The sequence below is a fragment of the Cervus elaphus genome, chromosome 33 (genome assembly GCF_910594005.1).
Source record: "Cervus elaphus chromosome 33, mCerEla1.1, whole genome shotgun sequence".
Taxonomy (NCBI): domain Eukaryota; kingdom Metazoa; phylum Chordata; class Mammalia; order Artiodactyla; family Cervidae; genus Cervus; species Cervus elaphus.
The window spans coordinates 29,748,102-29,762,001 of record NC_057847.1 but is presented as its reverse complement, the minus strand read 5'-3'; the positions used below and the strand labels follow the sequence as shown (position 1 = coordinate 29,762,001).

General features: G+C 39.0%; 1 non-coding gene across 1 annotated transcript; it reads right to left on the bottom strand.

Moving 5' to 3' along the window:
• Positions 1-4,942: 4,942 nt before the first annotated feature.
• Positions 4,943-5,053, bottom strand: LOC122688855. Its single transcript, XR_006339597.1, has one exon. It is a non-coding gene; the product is annotated as a U6 spliceosomal RNA (small nuclear RNA).
• Between the last annotated feature and the right edge of the window lie 8,847 nt (positions 5,054-13,900).

Genomic DNA, 13,900 nt, shown 5'->3' with positions numbered 1-13,900 from the left:
TTTTATTGCCTTTAAGAATATCTGCATTTAATGCTGAACCAATAATTTTTTTATCAGTAGTACTTTAGAGATCTCTTTTATGAACAGATGAGAACAGTTAGACTCGTCTTCACCTCCTTTTCAGCTTATCCAGATCTTATAAAATCCTGACTCAAGCCTAGCCACTGGAAATTCTTTCCTGTTTCAGCCACAGTACAACTCCCATTGTCACATTTAAAGAATTTAACATTTATATGTGCATATTATGTCTCTTGGCTAATTTTGAGATCATGAATCCCATCTTCGTCTTCTCAGGGTCTAACATTTCATCTGTATATTCTGCATACTTTTTTTCTGAAAGATGATGGTATCAATTTTACAGAAAAGTATCTCGAGGTGCGTGAAGGATCTTGAAAAATAGTTTGTGATCTGAGATGTTTTATTTCCAGCTCCTGTTTTCTGCAAAATTTCTTTTTTTTTTTTTTGCTCTTGATATATGTACCAAGAAAGGATTGAGAAAGATAAACATTCAGTTGGAATTGTTCCAAGTTCCAAATCACTGTTGTATGACTGAGAAATATTTTATTGTAATTACATGTAAGCCATTGCTTTGGAGGGGCAAACACTATTTTACAAAATAATTAAAGTTGTGTAGATGATTTTAAGTATGACTTAATTAAGAAGACTCTAAATATCAAAATTTTGAAAGTTGCTGTTTCTCACAAATCTTATTTTTAAACTGCAAGTGAAATAGGATCAAGATCAGGATACTTGCTTAAGGGCACATTAACCTTTATTTTCACATGCATGAAAAAATTTTTAAGGTCTCTTAATCTATAAGTTCCCCATCCAGCTCTTCTTTCTTTAACTCCTTGCAATTTATTTGTTGAAGAAGCTAGATGATTTATTCTGGTTTTCCAGGGTTGAGATTGTACTGCTTGTGTTCCTATTGTGTAGTTTAGCATGTTCCTCTGTCCTCCATGTTTCCTATAACTTTGTAGTTAGATCCAGAAGCTTAATCAGATTCAGATTTCATTTTTCTTTTCTTTTTTTTTTTTGGTTAAAACTGCTTCACAGGTGGTGGTGTGTTCCTTCATCAAAAGACATAATTGTCTCTTTCAGATGTTAGCAGCCATAGATGCTCAATACCCAATCCTTAATTCATTAGGGGTTGCAAAATGGTGATTTCCAGTGCGCTCTCTCTTCTTGGTATATTTGTTGAAATACTTTATAAAGAGAAACCTTCCTTCACTTACTAGTTGTTTACCTGGAGGTATAGTTTGTATGGGAAAGGTAGAAGAAATGGCTTGATTCCTAACTTTATGTACCAGTTTGCAAAATGAATAGTTGTTACCATCCTTCAAAGGTGATTTATTAGATTTGTTGTTTTTTAAATCATTATGAACTCATAGATTTAAATGTACTTAGCATCTTTCAGTCCATTGCAGTTACTCTTATTGATGCTCCGTTTATCATCATGAGCCAGTGAAAGGCTCTGCAGATTGCTTTTGGCACAGTTCCTTTTGGCACAGCCCCAGTAGTTTTTGATGGTTCCTTTGCTATCTGGTGTGACAAGATTCTCCTGGCTCATCTTGGAACGTTTCCTACCTCAAACCTGTAATCATCCATTTCTCCAAGCAGCCCTGATTTCTTGCAGTGAAAACTGGTATTGCAAAATCATAGTCTGGATGCTACGGATGCTTATTGCTACTAGATTGTCCCATGTTTCTAGGCCTAAAATTAAAATACATAATAATAAAAATACTAAATACAGGAGAGAGATAATTACAGTTAAAAATTTCTAAGGTTCCAGCATCGTCAGGAAGTGGTAAAAGCTCCACAGGATATTTACCTAGTTTTTTCTAGCCCAATATCTGTAGCCCTTTTTCTCACAGAAAGTATCCTGGTTCTCAAAGTCACCTGGCATAACAGAATTAAAAAATCAGTTTATAATTCATTTTATTCCACTTCTTTCTCTCTCTCACACACACACGCATACACACACGCACACACATCATTCTCACAATAATAGTACCAACAAGCAGTTTGGGTATAAATTTTCAATAATTTTGGACCTCTTCAAAATTCCAAATAGAAAGTAAATGGGTAGGTGAGGTTGAAACTGACTGACTACCACCGAGACTTTACATCAGACAGAAGAAAAGAATGGTAAATAATCCCAGTCAGGAACTCTAAACATACATTAAAAGTAAAGTTTTAGAGCACTTTGTTCTTCATAATTTTTAAAAGTTTCTGAAATACAGTCTTTATTAGAGCTTCTTTCTGCTTTTATATCCTTTAATTTCTAGCAAAAGTCATTTATTTTTGGAAGCTCAGCCAAGAGCTTGTAAGACTTTTCGGAAAACATTTCCCACTCGGCCTAACGGCAGGTCCAGTGCACACAGTTCAGTCGCTCAGCTGTGTCCGACTCTGATCGCATGGACTGCAGCATGCCAGGCTTCCCTGTCCATTACTAACTCCCAGAGCTTACTCAGTCTCATGTCCATTAAGTTAGTGATGTCATCCAACCATCTCATCCTCTGTCGTCCCCTTCTCCTCCTGCCTTCAGTCTTGCCCAGCATCAGAGTCTTTTCCAGTGAGTCAGTTCTTTGCATCAGGTGGCCAAAGTATTGAAGCTTCAGCTTCAGCATCAGTCCTTCCAATGAATATTCAGGATTGATTTCCTTTAGGATTGACTAGTTGGATCTCCTTGCAGTCCAAGGGACTCTCAAGAGTCTTCTCCAACACCACAAAGGACACATACAATCATTTTCCAGTGTGATTAAGTAGGAATGGAAACCCAAAGTTACTGGTTTAACAATGTATCTGTTTTTTTCTTTTTTTAAAATCTTTGCTTTTAAAAGAAGTTAGGAAGGCAACATGATAGAGTCCATAACCTTGGTCTCTTAAACAAGAAGGAAGTTCTCTTAGAAGGTTTGGGGCTGAAATTGCCCACTGTTTAGAAGCCCTATTGTGTCCAGGAATTTCCTCAGCTCCACCAAAATCACAGCACACACGTAGTTCACAGAATTGCTAGAAAGTTTAAATCAAAATTGTGCCCAATATAAATTATCATTATTCTCTTGGTTGGACACAACTTCAGTCTTCCAGTGCGTTTTGTGGCTTTGTATTTCATATTTGTGTTTTTCATCAGTGCACCTGTAATGTTTTAAAAAGTAGTTCTAACTGGGCATCTTTCCATAATGACATCCGCCTTCTGTGAACCTACTTTTTAAAAAATGTATTATTTTTGAACCTGTGTTTTTACTCCATAAGTTATAAATACAGATGTTCCTGGCCATTGCAGTGGATGAGCTGAAGCTTTGAAATCTTTTTCAATGAGGAAGCTCAAAGTTTTATGAGAAAACAACTGCCAGAAAGTAAAAAAAACAAAAAACAAACATCTCTGGAAGCAGCATAGCATCCTGTCTCATAAATCTAAGATCTGAAACTCTCATCAGGCTCCTTCCCTTTCCATTCCCCTTCCCTTTCTGTAAAACCCAAACGTTTAGAAGAACTGGAGTGAAGCAAAGGGAGAGCCACCCATTCAGTTCTCTGTCATCCTAGTCTCAACCTGTAGAGCGGCTTTAGTTCTGGTCTGATTCTATTTGAGAAGTGCCTTGCCTTGTACTCACCAGGTTTTGCTGATGAGCAAATAAATCCCTGCTGACAACAGAAAGACCCTGATCATGTCGCTCCTCTGTGCAAACCCCTGTGATGACTCTCCGTTTTATTTGGAGATAAAGTCTATGTCCTTCCAATAGTACGCATGTGTGCTGTTGTAGGTGGACACAAAGATGGAGAGTCATATGCTCAGGTAGAAGCTTAGAGTCTTGTTATAGACAGAAAGAAGGGGGTAACAGATACGGGAACCATTAACAGTCTCTGCCAGATACTAAAATGCTATAAAGCTATTATAAGCTACTATAATTAAAATCTGGTGTGCTATATTTCAAGATAAAGAAGCAAGGTTAAAACCTCAGGTACTGAAACGTGAGTAGAAAACCAGATAATTGGAAAACTTTTATATTACATTTTCATAAGTGTCCGGGCCTGCATTGGTGCTCACCTGGAAGGAGTTTTGTTGTTCAGTCTCTCAGTCGTGTCCAACTCTGCAACGCCATGGACTGCAGCACACCAGGATTCCCAGTCCTTCACCATCTCCCGGAGTTTGCTCAAACCCATGTCCATTGAGTCGGTGATGCCATCCAACCATCTCATCCTCTGTTGTCCCCTTTTCCTGCCTTCAGTTTTTCCCAGCATCAGGGTCTTTTCCAGTGAGTCATCTCTTCGCATCAGGTGGCCAAAGTAATATTAGAGCTTCAGCTTCAGCATCAGTCCTTCCAATGAATATTCAGGGTTGACTTCCTTTAGGATGGACTGGTTGGATCTCCTTGCTGTCCAAGGGACCCTCAAGAGTCTTTTCCAACACCACAGTTCGAAGGCATCAATTCTTTGGTGCTCAGCCTTTTTTATGGTCCACTTCTCACACCGGTACCTGACCATTGGAAAAACCATAGCTTTGACTACATGGGCCTTTGTCAGCAAAGTAATGTCTCTGATTTTTTAATATGCTGTCTAGGTTTGTCATAGCTTTCCTTCCAAGGAGCAAGCGTCTTTTAATTTCATGGCTGCAGTCACCATCCACATTGATTGTGGATAAGAAAAAAATAAAGCCTGTCACTATTTCCATTGTTTCCCCATCTATTTGCCATGAAGTGATGGAACTGGAAGCCATAATCTTTGTTTTTTGAATGTTGAGTTTTAAGCCAGCTTTTGAATTGTCTTCTTTCACCTTCATCAATAGGCTCTTTAATTTCTCTTCTCTTTCTGCCATTAGGGTGGTATCATCTGCATATCTGACGTTATTGATATTTCTCCCAGCAATCTTTTTAAAAAATTTATTTATTTTTAATTGAAGGATAATTGCTTTACAGAATTTTGTTGTTTCCTGTCAAACATAAAAAGTATGGACCGCTTCACAAATTTGCATGTCATTCTTGGGCAGGGGCCTTGCTAATCCTAATCTTCCCTGTATCACTCCAATTTTAGCATATGTGCTGGAAGCGAGCACTCCCAGCAATCTTGATTCAGGCTTGTGCTTCATCCAGCCTGGCATTTCGCATGATGTTCTCTGCATGTAAGTTAAATAAGCATGATGACAATATCCAGCCTCAATGTATTCCTTTCCCAATTTTGAACCAGGCCATTTAACCTTTCTTAAAAAGCAGAGACATTACTTTGTCAAAAAAGGTCCGTCTAGTCAAGGCTATGGTTTTTCCAGTAGTCATATATGGATGTGAGAGTTGAACTATAAAGAAAGCTGAGCGCTGAAGAATTGATGCTTTTGAACTGTAGTGTTGGAGAAGACTCTTGAGAGTCCCTTGGACTGCAAGGAGATCCAACCAGTCCATCCTAAAGGAGATCAGTCCTGGGTGTTCACTGGAAGGACTGATGTTGAAGCTGAAACTCCAATCCTTTGGCCACCTGATGTGAAGAGCTGACTCATTTGAAAAGACCCTGATCCTGGGAAAGATTGAGGGCGGGAGGAGAAGGGAACAACAGAGGATAAGATGGTTGGATGGCATCACCGACTCAATGGACATGGGTTTGGGTAGACTCCAGCAGTTGGTGATGGACAGGGAGGCCTGGCGTGCTGTGGTTCATGGAGTCGCAAAGAGTCGGACATGACTGAGCGACTGAACTGAACTGAAACTGCAGTATATTTAATTTACTGTGTGCTATTTTCAAGTGTACTGCAAAGTGATTTAAGATTCCCTGGTGGCTCAGACGGTAAAGAGTCTGCCCGCAGTGGGGGAAACCTAAGTTCGTTCCCTGGGTCTGGAAGATCCTATGGAGAAGGAAATGGCAACCCACTTAGTACTCTTGCCTGGAAAATCCCGTGGACAGAGAAGCCTGGGAGGCTACAGCCCATAAGGTCACCAAGAGTCCGACACGACTGAGCAACTTCACTCACTCACTCATCCTGTGCTATACAGTAGGGGCTTCCCAGGTGGCGCTAGTGGTAAAGAACCCACCTGCCAACTGAGATGTCATAAGAGACTTGGGTTTGATCCCTGGGTGAGGAAGAGCCCCTGGAGGAGGGCATGGCAACCCACTCCAGTATTCTTGTCTGGAGAATTCCATGGACAGAGGAGCCTGGCGGGCTACAGTCTGTTGGGTTGCAAAGATTTGGACACAAATGACAGCATGCAGGCACGCTATACAGTAGACCCTTGTTCATCTATTTTTATATATAGTAGTGTATATATGTTAATCCCAAACTCCTAATTTGTCTCTACTTCCGCCTCCACACTATCCCATTTGGTAGCCATAAGTTTGTTTTTTATGTCTGAGTCTATTTCAGTTTTGTAAATAAGTTCATTTGCATCATTTTTTAGATTCCACATGCAGTTAATGTCACAAGGTATTTGTCTTTCTCTGTCTACTTACTTCATTTAATATGATTGTCTGTAGGTCCATCTTATGTTACTACAAATGTCATTATTTCATTCTTTTTGTGGCTGAGTAATATTCTATTGTATATATACCATGTCTTCTTTATCCATTCATCTATAGGTGGACACTGAAGTTGCTTCCATGTTCTTGGCAGTTGTAAATAGTACTGCTAAGAACATTGGGGTGCATGTGTGTTTTTGAATTGGAGTTTTCTCCAGATACATGCCTATCAGTGGGATTGCAGGATCACATGATAACTCTTTCTGTAGTTGTTCAAGAAACCTCCATACTGTTTTCCATAGTGGCCTATGTTTTCTTCTAGTAGTTTTATAGTATCTGGTTTTACATTTAGTTCTTTAATTCATTTTGAGCTTTTTGGTACCTGGTGTGAGAAAATGTTCTAATTTCATTCTTTTCCATGTAGCTGTCCAGGTTTCCTGGCACCACTTACTTTTAAAAATATATTATCTTTTCTTTTTGAAAAATATTAATTAATTTTGTGTGTGTGTGCTGGATCTTCGTTGTTGCACTCGGGCTTTCTAGCTGGGGAGAGTGGAGGCTGCTCTTCATTGCCGTGCTCAGGCTTCTCACTGCAGTGACTTCTCTTGTTGCAGAGCATCGGCTCTAGGCGCATGGGCTTCAGTAGTTGCAGCACAAGGGCTTAGTTGCTCTGTGGCATGTGGAATCTTCCTGGACCAGGGATCAAACCTGTGTTCCCTGAACTGGCAGGCAGATTCTCATCCACTGAGCCACCAGGCAAGTCCTCCAGCACCACTTATTGAAGAGACTGTCTTTTCTTTTTTGTATATTCTTCCCTTCTTTGTCATAGATTAATTGACCTTAAGTGTGTGGGTTTATTTCCGGGTTTTCTATCCTGTTTCACTGATCTATAATATACATGCAAATCCTTTTGAATCAGAAGAGTTCTTTGTTAGGGTGGGAACACTTCTTCCCCTCTCCTGATGGCCCTTCGATGTGGAAGTAGCTCTACTAGTTTAATACCCCCACCTTGCTTCTTCCTACAGAAGGAGGAATGACTATCATTTTGCTGTTGTTCATTTTTTAATTCCTGTTTTTTTTGAGGTATGTGACATGGGACATACAGCACTGTGTAACATTAAGATCTACATCACAGAATGATCATCATAAGTTTAGTGACCATCCGTCATCTCATATAGATAAAAATTTAGAGAAATACATAAAACCTTTTTTTTTGTGATGAGAACTCTTAGAATTACTCTCCTAAAAACTCTCATATCTAACATACAGCAGTGTTAATTATATTTATCATGTTGCACATTGCACATTACATTCCTAATACTTATTTACCTTGTAAATTGAAGTTTGTATCTTTTAACTGTCTTCATCCAATTCCCCCCCCCCACCCCCACTCTCTAGTAATTACAAATTTGACCTCTTTTCCTATGAGTTTGTTTTTGAAGTAAATTGACCCACAACACTTTTTTACTTCCTGATAGACAACATAGTGATTCCATATTTCAAAATAATCACCACAGTAAGTCTAGTTATGATATATCACCATACAAAGTATTACATTTATTGACTATATTCCCTACACTGTATTTTTTATATCCGTGACTCATTTATTTTGCAACTGGAAGTTTGTACCTCTTAATATCCTTCATCTATTTCTTTCCTCCCCTCACTTCCCCACCCTCTGGCAACCACCTGTTTGTTCTCTATATTTACAACCATTTCTGTTTTGCTACATTTATTCATTTGTTTCTTAGATTCCACATATAAGTGAAATCATACAGTATTTGTCTTTCCATGACATTTCACTTAGCATAACACCCTCAAGGTCCATTCATGTTGTCACAAATGGCAAGATTTCATTGTTTTGGCTGAGTAATATTCTATTATATTAATATATACAAAATCTTCTTTATCCATTCATCTATTGATTGGCATTTAGATTGCTTCCATATCTTGGCTATTGTAAATAATGCTTGTGTCCTTTCTAATTGATGTTTTCATTTTCTTCAGATGAATACCTGCAAGTGAAATTTCTAGGTCTTATGGTCATTCTGTTTTTAATTTCTTGAGGTATCTCCATACTGTTTTCCATAATGACTGCACCAGGGATGACTTTTCTATTATAATTATTATATTTGTAAAGAATAAACAGGGAAGGCTCCACTCAGCCCTTTCTCTCTCCAAAACCTGTTCTGAGAGGCCTGTAGGTGACCAACATTACCTATGATTAAATGGAGAGATTCAAAATTAGGAAGCCCTCTTATGTAAGTAAATATGTCACATTCTTTAGCATCGGATCTTATCAGTAATAAAGGTCATACTTTTGATCACCTATCTGCCTAATGCTTTTGATTTGTGTCTCAATTGGCTCAGAAACCTGGATGAAGATGAAGAGTGTTATTTATCACTCTAATATCTAAAGGCATATCTAGGGACTTATCTTACAGATGTATTTACATTTGTGTAAAATAACACATATACAAGTTTATCCATTGCAAGATTATTTGGAGTAGGAAAAGACTGAGAACAATCTACATGTCTATGTAAAATTATTTAAATTAAGACACTACTGCACAATGGAATATTATACAGCCATAATACCTGAGTAAGCTCCAAGATAAAGTTAAAAAAGTGTATTGTGGTAATCATTTCATGATATAGGTAAGTCAAATCATTATGCTGTATATCTTAAACTTATACAGTGCTGTATGTCAATTATATCTCAGTAAAACTGAAAAAGAAGTTGGTGATAAATGTTATGAAAAAATTAAATCTGGGTGAAGAAGATGGAATGGCAAAATTGTGAGAGAGGTTCTATTTATATATGGTGGTCAGCAAAGTTCTCTCTGATATGACATCTGTGCTCAGGCCTGAAGGAAGAAAGACTAGGATTTTAAAAACAAATAGTTCAAAGGCCCTGAGGTATGTATCCTCTGAGATCTTTTGTATACTTACTATGTAAAAGGATTTTCCCTAGGCTTGGTTAATTCTTTTAGAATATTTTGCATCTACAAAATCCAGGAACAATTATAGAAAGAAGTATATGTACTCATTAAGCAATAAATTCATAAGAAATACAAAGGGTGAATTTTCATGAAAACAAGTTCATTTTCTTCAGATTAATCTGGAATTTGAGACTGTACAAAGCCTACTCCTGGCTGACTCACATGTCCACATTTGATCTTCCACAATGCACTCCTGAAATCCTAAAAATGATGAAGTTCTGTCTGTCTCTGTCAGTGGTCCTTGCTAGCACTCTAAGAACTAGAATAAATCTCTGCATATTCTTGTGAGTCTCCCAAAGTTTGCTTTAGCCAGAGACAAAAGAGGAAGAATCTTTCAAGGTGATAACCCTCAGCTCTGTTTTCAGGACTTCCCAGGTGGTTTGGTGGTAAAGAATCTGCCTGCCATTGCAGGAGCCTCAGGTTTGATCCCTGGGTCAGGAAGATCTCCTGGAGAAGAAAACAGCAACACACTCCAATATTCTTGCTTGGGAATTCCATGGACAGAGGAGCCCTGCAAGCTATAGCCCACTGGGTCTCAAAGAGTTGGACTCGACTTAGCGACTGAACATGCACACAGCTTTGTTTTCAGAGTAAACATATCCAGTTAATGAAAACAGACACTGAGTATTATTTTAGGGGAAATAGCAGAGGACAGAGGGATAGGGGAAAACCAAAAGAGATCAAAAGGTTATTAAACAACCTGGTATTAATGATAATAAACTTAAAAAAAAAAGTTTCAAACCAGTGTATCCTGTTTTTTTCCTGTCCACCCTCAGTAAAGTAAGGGTCTTAGAGAAAGGCTCAATGAATTTAACAAGACTCCAAGCTTTCCTAATACAGGAGGCAGGGGCTGTTTCATTTACTTTTGTATCTTCAAACACATGGTAGGCAGGCCATGTATATTTGTGGAATTAACAATTCATGTTAAAACTAAGCAATAGCGAGCATAATTTTCTATATATTAATACATTGCTTGATGATGAAAGTGAAAGTGAAGTCGCTCAGTCATGTCTGACTCTTTGCGACCCCACGGACTGTAGCCTACTGGGCTCCTCCATCCATGGAATTTTCCAGGCAAGAATACTGGAGTGGGCTGCCATTTCCTTCTCCAGGGGATAGTCCCAACCCAGGGATTGAACTTGGGTCTCCTGCACTGCAGACAGATGCGTTACCATCTGAGTCATCAGGGAAGCCCTTGCTTGATGATACTTGGGTTCAATTTCATGTATGGGTTTCCTGTTGTTTTTCAAAAGGCCTGCCCACGAAAAACCCAAAAAGATGCAATGGAGCACTCCCATGCCCTCCCTTGTACTCAGAGGAAATGGGAGACTGCCTGACTGTGGGTATAAGAATTTCAAGGCCCAGAATGTGGCAGTTAGGCCTGGCCACATGGTGCTGAGTCTCAAGGTAATCACCTTCTATGATAGTCTAAGTTGTTCCTGAGGCTTTGACTTGAGGGGTATCCCACCTGCAGAATTGCTAAGAAATGCAAACTTTGGGTGCCTTCTGAAAGACACAAGAAAGGCTATGGGAAGACACATTCACTCTCTGGCATGTACATGTTGTTTGTATCTTTCTCTCTGCTTGTTAGTTTATTCAGAACAAAATCAAAGTAACAGCAACTTGAGTGGAGGCCAAGTCTTTAGTCTCTATTCCCTGAACCCAGGCCAGATTCAGTGGTCCAGTTTTTAGCTTACTAAATTATATCATCCACCACTGTTTTTACAGTGGACATATTTAATGTGTGCGTGGGGTGTGTGTGTGTGCTCAGTCATGTCTGACTCTTTGCAATCCCCTGGCCTGTAACCCATCAGGCTCCTCTGTCCGTGGGGTTTTCTGGGCAAGAATACTGGAAAGTATATTTAATAAAAGAAGAAAATTTATGCACAGTATTACCTTTATAGAAGATTGAGGAATATGCTCGTGTCCTCAAAGTGCTGACTTTCCAGTGAGAGAGACAAAAAGTATAAAAAGCTTTACTATTGAAAGCCATGTCAAATTTATGGGAACTGAGAACCCAAATGATGAATCAGGAGGCATTCACTCCACTGAATGTAATAGTATATAAACCTGCCTTTTCAAGTTACTTATTTTTTAATAGAATTTTAAAACATAAAAGATTATCCAGTATAGAATTATTGAATCTATCTGAACCAGACCTTCTGAATGAGTATACCACAGTATGACACCCTTCTGCCTCTGATGCCAATCTTTCTTTGGGGTCAGGACAGAGGGCCACAACTACCTAAGCTTGCCGTGGCACTTGCAGTGGTTCATTTGTCACCTTGTTAGGGTGGATTCTTTCTCCGGCAGCAGCCTAAGCTGTCCCCATGGCCTGGATGTGGTAGGAGGGGTCTCATGGAAATAAGCCCTGTGTTAGACCAATCTCAAGGAGATTTATCTTGTTTTTAGCTGCTTATTACCTGGCTTCTTTAAAAATTTATAATGTGGCAATATACATAGGACTTTATCATCTTAACCATTTTCTTTACTCTTTAAAATTGAGGTGTACTTGATGTGTAACATTGTATTTGTTTCAGGTGTAGAACCTCATGATTTGATACATGTATATATATTGCAAAATGTTTACCCCAATAAATCTGGTTATCATTAGTCATCATACATAGTTACAATTTTTCCCTTGTGATAAGAACTTTTAAGATTTGCTTTCTCAGTAACTTTCAACATGCAATACAGTATTAATGCTATCCAATCAGGTTCATTTGTCAGACTGCAGCAAGCCAAACGTGGGGTTTGCAGCAGAGAAAGGGTTTATTCACAAAGCAGGCAAGCAAGGAGGAGGTAGAAGAACAAACCTAAAATTCGCCTACTCCAAGGCGAGAGACTCGGGATACTTATGGGATAAGGAAGCAGGGTGGTCTGGGGTATGAGAGACCATCAGAGTCAAGAAAGAAGTGAAGTAATCAATGTTATGTGCAGGTGTATCTGGATGACAAGCTTCTTCAGAGGATGTACACTAAGAAAATAGGGATGGTAGCATAATCCGAAGGTGGAGTTTTAACCCTTTGACATCAAAATGTCATTCACTCGCCACTTATGCAGGACTAGTTAAATGGTCAGTGGTCTAAACCGGCTTGAACTGGGCAATATAGGTCCATTTTACCTGAGAAACAACTTATGCAGCCACTACTATAGCAACCTATGCGTCAGTGGTGGTGGTTTAGTCGCTAAGTTCTGTCTGACTCTCATGATCCTATGGACTGTAGCCCATTAGGCTTCTCTGTCCATGAGATTCTCTAGGCAAGAATACTGGAGTGGGTTGCCATTTCCTTCTCCAAGGGATCTTCCCGACCCAGGGATCAAGCCCAGGTCTCCCGCATTGCAGGCAGATTCTTTAGCAACTGAACCACCAGAGAAACCAATCTATGTCAGAGATGTTAGATAACATAGGGGATGGTTAAAGGAATCTTCAAAAATGTTATATAACCATGTGAGGCTTGGATAGTACACAATTTGTAGAAACAATCAAGGCAAGTTTAATCAGTGAAGGCAGGTTACAGGATACTATTTATTAAGTGTAAGAGATCTAACTGATGATTGCCCTTGGTTTCATTACTCAGTATAGTCACTATGCTGTATGTTGTCTTCCCGTGATTTATTTATTTTATAATTGAAAATTTGTACCTTTGACTCCTTTCACCCATTTCACTTATCTTGCACCCTGCCTCTGGCAACCATCAGTCTGTTCTCTGTACCATGAACTGGGTTTTTAAAAAATTATTTGTTTTGTTTTTTTAGATTCCACATTATTGAGATAATACATATCTGTCTATCTCTATCTGACTTATTTCACTTAGCATAATGTTCTCAAGGTCCATCCATGTTCTCACCAATGTTAAGAGTTCTTTTATTGTGTGTGGTTGAGTAATTTTCCATCTGTGTGTGTCTGTGTGTGTGTGTGTGCATGCGTGCGTGCACGTGAGTGTGTGTATACAGTTGTCCCTTGGTACCTGCAGGGGAAACTGGTTCCAGGATCCTCTGTGGATACCAAAATCTATAGATGCTCAAGTCTGTTATAAAATATCATAGTACTTGTATATAATCTACACACATCCTTTTATATACTTTAAGTCATGTCTAGACTACTTATAATACCTAATACAATGTAAATACTATGTAAATAGTTTAAATACAATGTACTTGCCTATGTGGGGCTTCCCTGGTGGCTCAGTGGTAAAGAATCCACCTGTCAATGCAGGAGCCACGAGTTTGATCCCTGAGTTGGGAAGATCCTCTGGAGAAGGAAATGGTAACCCATTCTAGTATTCTTGCCTGGCAAATCCCATGGACAGAGGAGCCTGGCGGGCTACAGTCAGAAATCATCAAGGAAATGCAAATTAAAGGCACAATGAGAAACCACCATCATTAGAATGGCCAAAATTAAAAAGAATGATAGGGTGTTGTCCAGGATACTTAGCAGATATATTGCTGGTACAAGT